Source organism: Agelaius tricolor, unplaced genomic scaffold (assembly GCF_023055355.1).
Source record: "Agelaius tricolor isolate 1412-34295 unplaced genomic scaffold, bAgeTri1.0.p SCAF_47, whole genome shotgun sequence".
NCBI lineage: Eukaryota > Metazoa > Chordata > Aves > Passeriformes > Icteridae > Agelaius > Agelaius tricolor.
Window position 1 is genome coordinate 2,046,039 of NW_027269307.1, and position 13,562 is coordinate 2,059,600.

The following is a 13,562-nucleotide window of genomic DNA, read 5'->3' on the forward strand; positions in this document are numbered from 1 at the left end:
TGGAAGCCTCTCTGAAAGACAAGCCACAGTGCTGCATGAAGGGCATCACTTGGAGCAGGGGCCAGCAGTTATCCAGCAAAATATTTTCCTAAATGCAGTGCCTGATGTGCACATGGGACCTCACTGTCATCATCAGTGTTGCATTGGCCTGGATTCTCCTAACAGATTGCCTTCAGGGAAAGGTTCTTTCTTGATCCAGAATAAACTCTTCCCACCTTCAGTGGCCGTGGGAGATGGAAAGGAGCCAACTGAAATTTATCTTCCTCATCCTGTTTCTGTATAGTGAACAAAATGGTTACCCAGACAGATAATAACATCATTATTTTGGAAAAGACCTCCAAGATCATCAAGTCCAAGCTTTGACCAAACACCACTATGTTGACTAAGTGCCACGCAGTGCATGAACTGCCACATCCAGTTGTTTCTTGAACCCTTCCAGGGATGGGATGACTCCACTGTGTCCCTAGACAGCCTATTCCAATGGTGAAGCACTATTTCAGTGAAGAATTTCTTCCTGCTGTGCAGCCTGAACCTCCCCTGGCACAGCTACTCTCTTGTTCTCTTCCAGGCCAGTTGCCTGGGAAAAAGGGCCTACCTCTAGCTTGTGTCCCTCAAGAACTGACACATCCGTGTTCAAAGGAGTGCTCCCAAATGCAAAAGATTAGGAGTAAACAGGAGTAAACCAATCTGTTTTAAAAATGCTAAAAATGCAACCATAAAAAAATCAAAAAAATTAAAAGGATCTCCTACATATATCAATGACAATAACAATAAAGATGTGTCTCAGATCATGTATTTTGATCACCAGATCAAAGGTTATTAATATAAAAACAGATGTTATTGATATGAAAACAAAGAGCTTTGCTACAGCTGAATCAAGCAGGAATGGTAACAGGAAATAAAATGTATGTCTGCTGTATAAGGAATGCAACAGAGATCTAAAAGATACAATGAGAGGAAACTGAAACAGAGTGATTTATTACCTAGTCAACTGAATTTAAATTTGCATTAATGTTAAACGTTTTTATGACTGTTCATGGATACTGAAAACTGTAATGAATGTCCCCAGACACCAAGAACTAGAGTTAATTCATATATAAACTATTCAGATATTCTTACTGGAACTGACAAAAATTAGTGAGCTAAAGAAAAAGCACTTTGTGAGGTCAGTCAGCAATCACACAGATGAATCAGCAGCATGAAAACTGTCTCAAGGAAGAAAGAACCAAAGGAACAGAAAGAATCTAAAGAAGGAGAAGGAAATAATTAACCTGATGAAAACTAGAATATTTAGACAGAAATTCTGGAGCTATTGTATTTAAATTTTTTCTTGATTTTTAGAGCCAATAGAAGAATACAACATGCAAAAAAATTTTTCTAAGTAATAGAATACAAAGCTATGATCGGTATTGTGATTTATTTAGATTATAAAATAATCTAAATGTGATATGAGCATTAGATATGAGTTAATATCTAATGCCAGACTGATACTCCTCAGACCCAGCAGAACAAAAATTAGAAGTTTTCTCTGCCAGCTCAAGCTGACAAGCTGCATACATATTGCTGTATGTAATAGCTGGCTTCCCTCTGCAGGTGAGCAACTACTTTGTGTCTCAGTATTTTATCCCCAGGATTCTTATCCAGGCAAGTTTCATGGAATTAGATTTCCTGCCCTTCACTCCAACTGTGACAGAGCTTCTGGTGCAAGTCAGTTTTGGGGGCTTAATGGTTACACTAGAATTACAGAATAACACAGTGGTAACAGAAAGCAATAGAGTAAACCTCAGACATTAGAACTTGTCTTCAATGAGTTGTTTGGTCTTACTTTAAAGCAAACAAACCCTAACCACCACCCTAATTCCTCCCAAATAAACAGCATATCCAAACAAAAACCCACTTAGCTTTGAATTAATTCTGAAAAAAGATTCCCATGTACTCATACGTACATTGAGAAGTCCAGGTTGTGTAACCAATTCATAGATCAGGTTTCCTTAAACATTCACACAGTATTGATAATAATTGTTTCAATATAGACTGCAGTAATTAGCTCTGTTTATATGTAATAAAAGCATCCTCACTGAGGTTTGTGCATAGAACTCTGCTTCTTCATAACTTTATTAGAATTAAGAGGTAAAAAAACATTGCTTCTATGAATATAATACTAACTTAACATGAACAGTTAGCCCAATTGCAGAATCACAGAGTCAGCTAGGTTGGAAAAGCCTGTCGCGGACATCTTTTCATGGAAATCCTTTCCTTAGGATTTTTTCCTCCTGAGAAGCTGAGAGACCTCAGGAACAAAATGTAAACACTGATTATCTGCTGCTGTGGAATGCAACAGGTGGATCTGTGATTGGCCCATCTCAGATGTTTGTAATTAATGGCCAATCACAGTCAACTGGCTTGGACTCTCTGTCCAAGCCACAAACCTTTGTTATTCATTCCTTTCTATTCTATTCTTAGCTAGCCTTCTGAGATGAAACCTTTTCTTCTATTCTTTTAGTATAGTTTTAATGTAATGCATATGATAAAATAATAAATCAAGCCTTCTGAAACATGGAGTCAAATCCTCATCTCTTCCCTCATCCTGGGACCCCTGTGAACACCGTCACAAAAGACCTTTGAGATTATCAGACTCAACCTGTGACCTAACACCATCTTGTCAACCAAACCATGGCACTGTGTGCCACATCCAGTCTTTTTTTTAAGCACCTCCAGGTGTCTTTACCACCTCCCTGGGCAGCCCATTCTGATGCCAAATCACCCTTTCTGTACAGAATTTCTTCTTGTGTCCACTCTAAACCTCCCTTGGTGCAGTTGAAGAGTGTGTCCTCTTGTCCTGTCAGTGGTTGCCTGTGAGAAGAGACTGAAGCCCACTTGGCTACAGCCTCCTTTCAGGGAGTTGTGGAGAGTGATAAGAGCCTCCTTTTCTCAAGACTAAACACTCACAACTCCCTCAGCTGTTCCTGACAGGGTTTATGTTCCAGACTCTTCCCCAGCCTCGTTGCCCTTCTCTGCATGTGCTCCAGCATCTCAATGTCCTTCCCAAACTGAGGGGCCAGGACTGGACACAGCACTCAAGGTGTGGCCTCACCACTGCTAAATACAGGAGAAGAATGGTGTGGCCTTTTGAAGACCCACAGAGCTCACAAAGAATACAAATTATCCATTACAGAAGTGGACAGATTAACTTCTAACTGAGCTTTCACCTCTTTAATTTTCTTTCTGCATGACCTAACAATATCCTTAAACACTCCCGAGTTGCCTGCCCCTTTTCCCAAAGGTGATACACCCCTTTATTTCCCCGAGACACCCTTTTCCCCCCCTGAATTTCTCCTGGATCTTATGGGCTACTTAAGATAGATCTTCAAAATATTCTTAAAACTTTTACTTAGTATAAATAAGCCTCTCAGACAGATGACACAACCACACAGTCACTAAAAGGCCTTAGCTGATGTTTGTAACACTCAGACTTCAACCTGTGCAGCAACATTTGAGCCAGCACTGATAAAATTGCTCACAGACTGTGTTGACACACTTGGTGCTTGTCATTCCAAGACTGCCTGACACCTGATAATTGCTAATCACCAGATGCACTTATCCCATCTTGAGGAAGCTCTGATGTTGCTCCTTTCTGAACCTTTTGCAGGTGGCTGAGTACTGCTGGTGTTTTATATGGTGTTTTATATGGAGGAAAAGCAGGCAGTGGTCAGAGCAGCAGCTCTAGAGAGCCTGAGCTTCTGCATCCCACTTTGTTAGTCACCATCTCCATCAGGATGAAAAGCAGCTTGGTGAAGTTGCTGTCAGCTGAGAAAGCAATATGAATAGAAGTAATCAAATTCCTTGGATAATTTGTCTCCTTTGTGAGCTCTGTGAGTCTTCAACAGGCCACACCAGACACTTTCTGCATCTGAAGCTAACCAATATTTTAAACAAATAAAAAGATGCATGTGAAAATCCCAAACCTTGACAGAAAACAGTTTGTGAGAATGTCAGCGTTAGGCTTCCACTAATACAACTGTCTCCTCTCCAAGGGTACTAATATAAGTCCATGTTCAGTCCAGGAAAAAAAAAAACAAAACACTTACATCATGCACTAGACAATTAGGAGACCTTTCCAAACAGATTTCATGCAGAAAGGTAAGCTCTGCTAATCAATGGACAAGAGAGGAAAAATTTGGTCTACCTTTTAAAACACTGTCAGAGAATTTGTACATTAAAGGTATTAGATTTCTTCATTTTTTTTAATGTTATATAAGCTCAAGAGCTTGTTTTTCTACCAAAAAAAAAAAAAAGCAGAAATTATTCTGGTAAAATATTCATAAACAGAATTACCTTCAAAGCCTGAATGTATTAATTGTATATCATGAATTCCCACCAATTTTAATGATTATGAGATGAGGGAGTCAGACTGATACATTTTGAATTTTGATGTGGGTTTTTGTTTCGTTTTTTTTAAACCAAAGTAAGCATTATCCTAATTCTAACTACACATTCTCTTCCCAGTTAAAATGTATAATTAGTAAAACTTTGTAAATAATTGAAGAACCATATCCAGGAAGACTATTATGAGCCCTGTCAGAAGGTTGCAAAGATAGAACTCCTGCAAAACTAAACACAAGAGAAGCAACACAGCTTGTGGGATATTACCCATCCTGCAGAGAGCATCTACTGAAAGCAAAGGGTTTCAGTGAAGTGGACTGGCAACAGTACTTCAAGAATGGCAACCATTTAAGGAATGAGGGCTGATAGCCAAGACAGTTGCAATTAGCCCAAATTAAGTGGTGGTTTATAATGATTTGACACAGTGTACCCAGGTTCACACTGCAAAGAAATTAATTGCAGTCTGCTATTTCCTACTGAACTGCATCTTATCTCTGCTTAATGTTTTGCACTGTTTCTCTAAAGAAACAGATTTTCCTAAAGTCATAGGAAAAAACTCACAGATTATGTGTTCTGCTATATTAAACATAATCAGCACTAAATAAAAGTTACATTTCTGTGTGTCTTTGGAAGCTCTGATGCCTACTGGCAATGAATTAAGCCACTGAGGCAAAGGCAGCTCAGGAAGACAGACACGTAGTAGTGATTTCCACCTGCACGATGCACTGGTTTTGGCCCCTGTACACTTTTCACCATAGCAATCCTGAAGTCACTAATCATTGGATCTGCAGCCAAATGCAACCCAGTCAGGCTCTCATGTAACACCATTACTGGGGTTAGCAGCAACTTCTCATGAACCTATGACTATGCTGCTATTTAAAACAAACTAGAAAAAAACCCCAAACAAAACCCAAACCAAAATCATACCCTTTCTGTTAATTATTTAGTGACTTGAAGTATTTAGTAAACAATAACAATGTACTGAAGTGCTCTAAAAATTTTAAAGATGTAAGTGATGGTATTTACAGTCACAAAAAGAGCTATCAGATTAAAAGGATATGCTTTGTTGTATCTGCAGTTGTAAACATGGATTGGTTCTAACTGCCAGAATTAAAGACTCATAATTAGAACATAATTCTGATGTCAGATATGAAAAATTTTCCCCTTCTCTCAAGAAGTTCCTGAAATAAATGACAGTGGTTTCTCATGTCTTAGAAGTAAAAGGTTATTTCACTTGAATCAATTAGGAATAAATTGTATGAATAAAAAAAGTCGACATCACTTTCTAATGCTCACAGCTTTTTGAGGGTTAGCTGGTATAGCTCAAAGAAATCAAAAATGTTTTCACTCTTTTGCTACAGACTGCACCTTCAAATGGGAAAAATTTTAGAAGTGTGTGGCTACGTCAGTGAAACCACTTTTCTCTCCTCCTTTTCTATTGCCTAAATTCTGCAAACCTACTGGGTGGGTTGCTTGTTTGTGGTAGGTTTGGTTGTCTTTGGTTTTTTGTTTTGGGGTTTGTTTTTTTTCCAATTAGACTTGTTTTCCAGGTGTTTTTTAAATTTGTTTTTTCCTTTTTTTAAGTAGCACTTTTTCCCTTTAGAGGTGAAACTGGTTATTGACAGCAGAATATCCATGTAAACTCCTTTGGCAACATACACAAGGGATGGAGGCCTTAGGGAACAGGGATAATCTGCAGGAATGTGGAAAAGACATCATCTGCCACTACTGGTGAGTTCTGACCTCTCTGCAGCAAAGACCACACACCCGGTGGGGAGTCTGTGAGTGTCAGTATCTAAAGCAGCAGAGAGGGTAAACACAAAAGAGATCAATGTCAGCATTCACTGGGCAACCCTGAGCCTTGTGAACACACACAACAGCTTTGCTGCCTTTTTTTTTTTCCCAAGCACACCAACTGGAGAAGGTGTTTAACCATTCTCTGAAAGTGAGGCAGGAGGAATATTTTGCCTCATCCCATGAGAAAATGAGAAATGTTGTGGCCACTGAAACCACAAAGATGCACTTGGAGAGCAGGCTGTCCCATCTTAACTACTCTTGGTATCAAAATGCAACTGGTGCTTACACTGAGCGAGTAAAAGTTCATTTGCCTAATGAAACTGGTGAAAACATACTTGGTTATTAATTTTCTCTTACAGTAAAACCAGAGTTTCTACAAACCCTGAAAGACAGCAGAGATAGAATGAAGGAATGCTTCAACTACACCAAGCAGAACTCTTTAGTGATATGAACTTCAGAGAAAGGAATACCCAGGAATATACTTAATATGATTTATTAAAATTGACCCTGAAAATAAATTCTATTTCTCTTACATACCTATTTTAAAACATGGAGGCTTTTTCTACTTAAATAAAACTGTTTCTGTATTTGAGGTCCTAATTATATAATTAGTAACAACAACAAACTAAAATGAATTAATCCCATTCTGATTTACTTTGCTTGCAGTGTTAAATAAGAGGTACACAAAACACAATTAAGTAATTTTAAGTCATCTCTTTAAATCCTAATCATAAATTGCCACATCTAGATAAAGCCAAACCAAAACAAAGCTTTTAATTTGTTATGAACTGAGACGTGTGTAAAGTGCACCGTGCCCACTGACTCCAAGATAAATACTTCCACTGCTTCTTAGTATTTCTAGCTAAAAAATTGAAGAAAATGTGCCCAAGGGCAGCTGGTTCAGTGGCTGGGCCACATCTGCAGCACAAGTTTGCTCACCCACCTTCAGGTACTGCCCAGAGGGCAAAGAGGCTGCAGAGAGAGTTAGGGAACTATTTAAGTGCCTTGCTTACCTAAGGAGCTCCTGAGACCTCAGAGACTTGACATTCTTAAATCTTGCCTTGTTCAAGGAACATTATGTTCCTCCTCTCACCCATCAGCTTGTGCACAGCTTTGTGGGTTTATAGTGCAGTGGTTGAGCTCTGCTTAGGTTTGAGTCTATTATCTATGCTGCTGCCTTGTCATGGAAGGAGGAAAATGTTCTCCCACAGACAGGTGGTCACAGACAAATAGAAGACAAATCAGAAATCATTGCATTATATCATTGAAAAGCAAAAAGATAACAGCATTACTGAAACCTTTATTAAAAACCACTCACCCCTGTTTCATACTCATGGACATACAGAAAAATTCCTTTGGTTGTGGCTAATGTTTTCCAGATTAAAAGCAACACAAATTGCGACTAATTTTTTTTCTTCTTCTGTTTTCTAAATCAAATAATTTTATCGATGCAAATTTTATTATTCTGAGAAAACTTTCTTAATGAAGGAGCACTGTGAGCCAATCTGAAGCAGTCCCCCATTATCCAAATAGTTTTTTACATACACTAAGTTTTCCATTCACTGTACAGACACACAAGCATGAGACTTTTTCTCTGTCTTTATTCTGTGTTCTTATTAATAAAGTCACCCTAATCTGCTTTATACTGCATGGACTTGTCGACAGCCTTTCCTCAAGGTACCTGATCAGCCATGTAAATGAGTATCCCATTGCAGCACAGCAGCCTAGTCAGCCATAAAATACCACTGCACAGTGCAAAGCTTGTCCCTGTCAAGTTGGCATCTATTTGATACACCTCATAAACACAAAAAATGAATCTTTCAAAGAAGCTGTTTGTTTGGGTTTGTTTTGTTTTGGTTTTGTTGGGGTTTTTTTTGGTTTTTTTTTTTCCTCATGATTATTATCTATGGTATCTGATTAACCTGACAAGGTTTTGTTGAAGTGGGCATGACTGTAGGGATGACCTTTGAAATATTTTGGGTTGAAACACCTTGCTGGACCAATGACCATATTTTTCCCCAAATGGAGATGTGGAGAAGATACAAGGGAAATAATGCCTCAGCAAAGCACTGATGTTAATGCTAGGAGTTACTTGTCTATTTTGTCCATTTCTAGAAGCAGAAAACACCAATTTTAGATTGGTAGTTGCTGCTAGTATTTATTGGTAGTATTATTTTTTTAAGTCTATATCAAGCTATATAAAAATTATGAAGGTATGTATGTAAATGTTGAAGATAATTTTAATGGTAATAAAGCTATAACCCTAGCCCAAATTATATTGAACTTCTAGGTTAAAAAAAATTCTAAATATTAAAAAAAATGTCATGCTCCACAACAAATAATAATAATTTGGAGACCCCCCCATGCTGAGCAGAGCCAATGGTAGCCAGCTCCAAAAGAGATCCACCACTGAAAAAGGCTGAGGGCTTTTTTCCCCTTCCTCCTGCCCTTCCCTCCTTCCTCATGAGCAAGGTCTCTCTCTCTGTCTTTCTCCTGCATGCACCTATATAATTTCCTCACAAAAGTTGTGGGCAAGAGATGGTAAATACACAGCCCACACCAGCTAGCAAAGTTTCATTTCTATCTAGCTACAGTACCTAGATGCATCCCCCCTCAGTCTGACAAACCCCTCACATCTGGCTGCTTTACAGGCATGCTCCACACACATGACACAGCCTGCAGGAATGCTGCCCAATGGGATTATTTCAAAAGTTTTACCAAACTTTAATTAAGGAATAACAAAATCATATTATTGCAGAACAGTTCTTCCCTTTCCCTAGCCCCATCTTGCTGTTTTAATCAGTCCAACTGAGCTCTGTGACACACCTACTAAACTGCTGAAGCTTATTTCTCACTCTCCATCCTTACCTGAGGATAAAAAAATCTCAAACAAAACCAAAAGAACCCTCTTCAAATTTGAGTGGGTTTTTTTTGTTTTTTTAATAGCAATAATAAAAAAAAAATTGTAAAGAAGGCAAATAAAAGATCCTCTCTATTGCTTTATATTTCTCTGCTACAATTTGTTTTGTGAAATGTTGCATTTTCCATCATTTCACTGAGAAAATTAAGTTATCACTGTTGGAAAACAAGGACATAAGGAACTTACTGAGGTGTGATAAACTAGTTTTTCAGTATCAGTGAAATTCAAGGACATCCCTACATATCAGAGGAAAGCTTTCTGTCCATAAGATTTTCCGAATATTAGCTGACAAAATGAAAACAGCTATTTATTTATTTGTTTCTATATTGCTATGAATACATTTTCATAACACTACACTATGCTACACTAATATATTTGAGATTTGTTTACTGTACTACAGCAGGAAAAAATATTTCTTAAAATTATTTCCAACTCTTTCAGTTTTCCTCATTACCTGTTCTTCATGCACATATCAAAGACAAGTAATCCCCAAGGAAATGAGAGGTGGGAAGGAGGGAGATACTATAGAATAAAAAGAGCTAAAATATAATTAAATGCCAAAGATTATCTAAGCCAAGAAGGTATCGTCCGGAAACAGAAATCCCAGTAAGACTATGATAGAGCAAAACAACAGGATGAAAATTCACACATCTTTAAAGGCTCTAAAGGAAATAAACAAATCTAAAATAATTTGTAGACAACCTTGTCCATCCTAGTCCAGTGGATGCAAAGGCACCAAGCACAAATCCAGGGATTGTGGGAGAGTTCTTGCTTTGGGGAATTCAGTAACAAGCCATGTCTTGTTCTATAAAACAGCTTTGAGAAATTGTGGATGAATAGCTATTTGACTCATTATTTACTAAACAGAATGGAGTAAGAAATAAATACCTATTCTTTTTCTTCTTGAGGGTGTTTTCAGAGATGAGGTGTCCAAAAGGAGGGTGATGGAACAAACTAATAAAACATATCTTTAGAACAAGACGTGTCAGTACCTGAGCTGCTGAAGAATGGTGCTAATTTTTCACAAAATGCCTTTCTTCATGTACTAATTACATCAATTGCACTTTATAGTGTTTGTCTTAGGTTGCAAATGCAAGATGTGGCCAGGGGTGTGCATTCTATCACCATCTGTTAGAGGTGGGGCAGTTATCTTCAGTCAGTTGGGCAGTTTTCTTTATCTATTCCACAACCAATCCTCCCTCTGGGGAGACATCTGCTGTAATTGGGAGATACTCTGCCCAGGGGGAGGAGCCAAGCATTCCTACCTGGATATAATCTGAGATTTGGAACACCACAGGCAGCTTTTTCCTACTGGAATCCCAGAGCAGCAGCTTTCTTCTCCACTGGATTCCCAGAGGAACACCAGGCCCATCTACACCACCACTGGACCTTCAGAGGAAAACTCCACCCTTCTACAGGATCCCTGCTCCAACAGAACCACACCTGTCACTGCAGGAGGGCTGCAGCCACCATTTAATGGGACTGCTACCAACATCCTGCTGGGTCGTATTCTGACTCTGTCAGTGGTTTGTTTTCTTTTTTTTTTTTTTACTATTGCATTTATATTTTTAATTTTCTTAGTAAGGAACTGTTATTCCTATTCCCATATCTTTGCCTAAGAGCCCCCTTCAATTTCAAAATTATAATAATTTGGAGGGAGGGGGTTTACATTTTCCATTTCAAAGAAGGCTTCTGCCTTCCTTAGCAGAAACCAGTCTTTTCAAACCAAGACACAGTGTCAGGTATTTACAATAGGAAGAAGGTAATTGATGTCCTCCTTGCAGCCTGTGAGCCTGTTTGACCTCACTGTTTCAATGCTTTAACAGTAAATACATGTAAACTATCCTTGTTACTGCCTATGGTGCTTCTTTTAACCAATAACTTTTTTATCCTACTTTCTGCAAAATACTTCAAAAGCGATTTACAGGAACAAAACCACATCAGAATTAGTGATCAATGTAATTATACAATATTGGATTCTACCACTCGATTTACATGTTCATCTGTAAAAATGAAAGACTCATTATAATTCCCTTCATCTCAAAGTACAGCTATAAGAACATACAATCACTTCCTAAAGAAAATCAGAATTACTAGTTTGATTATATATATATAAAAAAAATGCAATGGTGAAACATTTTTTGTGCAAAAGATGCTGATGCAGTAGAACAAAAAGGTTCAAAAGGACACATCAATTCTCTTGACATCTTAAAAGCAAAACCAAGGCCTACCAGCCTGTCCACACAGGCTTTTGCTGACCAAGTTTGTCCTAGACAATTGCCCCTAAAGGTCTCCCCATTATTACAAAACAACAAACTTGCTGGAAATTGAATTGACCTCTGAAGGAGGCCCCCCCATACCTCCAGCTGGTAACTGGACAGTCTGCAGTTCCATTCAATCAAACACACTAAAGTCTTTCAAAAGAAATATTAACCTGAAGAGTTACATGAAATTACTTATTTGAGGATGACTGTTTTTTAAATACAAATCAGCTGCTGATAGATTTTAATATGCTAACATGGAAAAGGAGATCAAGATGTCTCTCTGCTTATTTCAGTTCAAAGCTGATTTTTCTAACCTGGGGAAATTCTCATACTTCCTAGCCTACAAGAATATATTAATGTCTGAATTATTGCTTAAAAATTTAATACTAGTACCACTTGTCTTTCCTCTGTCTGTGTTAGATTTGGCATAAGCAGAACATGTCTACAAACATGTAAAAAGGATAACAAAGCCAAAGAAAGACACAAAAAAAATGGATGTCTTAAAAATAAATCAGCTACTTACCTGGTCAGTACTTTAGGGTTTTAGTACCTCTAAAACCTACCCAAGAAGCCATGTAGGTACTATAAATAACCTAGAGCCTAAGTACAGATCTATTGAGTAAAGGCAAAGCCTACATGCTTATTGTAGATTCCACCTGTGGTCGTGTGAGTGACTGCAACCCCAGTTTGTTACAAAAAACCCAAGTTCATTAAAGAAATTAATTTATAGCTTCACCACCCCCTAGTCAAAGTGATTATTTATCATGATCTGTAGACTCAACCAGTAAATAATTACATATAACTGTCTAAACAGAAAATTGATTATTTTTTAAGTTGTAAAGCTACTGTAAAATTTACAATGGTAAAAGAGTAGATATGCTAAGCAGTCATCAAAAGAATTAGATTTACTCCTTGTGATGCTGAGTTGTTTACTTCCCAGGTAAGTGATATGGCACCTCATCTAACATAGAAATATCTCCATGAGGCTCCTCATGATAGTAACCAGGCTGTCTTGAAAATTAGGGAAGGAACGTGGGTGCAAATGCCTGAACTTCCTTGGATCCACAGGCCTTCAAAGGGAAAACTAACTAGGAAATTTAACACATCCTACCATAAAGGCAAGATGGAAATTTGTGGGAAGCTCTAAGACTCTAATCTGCCTGAGTGCTCACTCTGGGGGGGGGCTTTTGAAAGCAATACTTGAGAGAAACATTTAAAAGAGATTTTTTTTTTAGTGAGCATCTCCAAAGGAGCTGTTTTTAAAACAGGCTTTAAAACAAGATTGTGCTGGTAATACTGCTAACATCTAAACAGCAAAAACATTTCCAGAATCCCTGCCTAACTCTGGCCATGTTTTAAGAAAAACAATAATAAAAATAAATAAAAATAACCTCCCCAAAACCTATGACAACTGGATGTTACACCTAACCATTTCATTTCTGCCCTCTATTTTACTAAAACAAAAAAAAAAACAAGGCAAGAGAAAAGAAATAAACTCATAGTCCCTTATTATTTCCCCCCTCCAAAAGTCTTAACAGCACAAAATAAACTCTTCCTCTTTTGCTTTAGAGCACCTGGTTCCCACTTGCTAGCTAAAAGTAATTAGCCTTTAATTATCACAAGTTACATTTTCACCTGCAAATCACTGCAGAGTCAGGCTTGCCCCATTAGCATATTCATCTCCCACCTGCAGGCGTGAGGAAACACTTGTGCACTTCAGATGAGGGATTAACCTTTCATTTTCCCAGGCCTTTGCTGTGTTCTCCGCTGAACACACAAATCAAAATTTGTGGACAGATTTTGAGGTCAAACAGTCTTTTTAACTAGAAATGGATGTTAAGGGTTTCTTATACTTTTCTACAAGGTTAACCATGGGAAAAACCTTTAAATGTTTTCACAGGAGTACACATTGATGTAGGGGGAAAAAAATCAATGCACAGAAAAACTATCCAATCATTTCATTTTTCTCTCTCTACTTTAATAGTGTTAAGACAATAGAGATCTTTAGACATTGTTGATCTATTAATGAAAATATGAAGCATGAATTCCTCATGAATCCTCCAAGAGATTTTGCAATACAGGTAATGATGTCCAAAGCAGGAAGTCTGTTTCTCACTGCCAGATAAACCTGCTTCAGCTGACCTCCCAGCAACTTATTTTCAGCTTTCACTGGCCTTATTATAAAATTTATTCTCCAG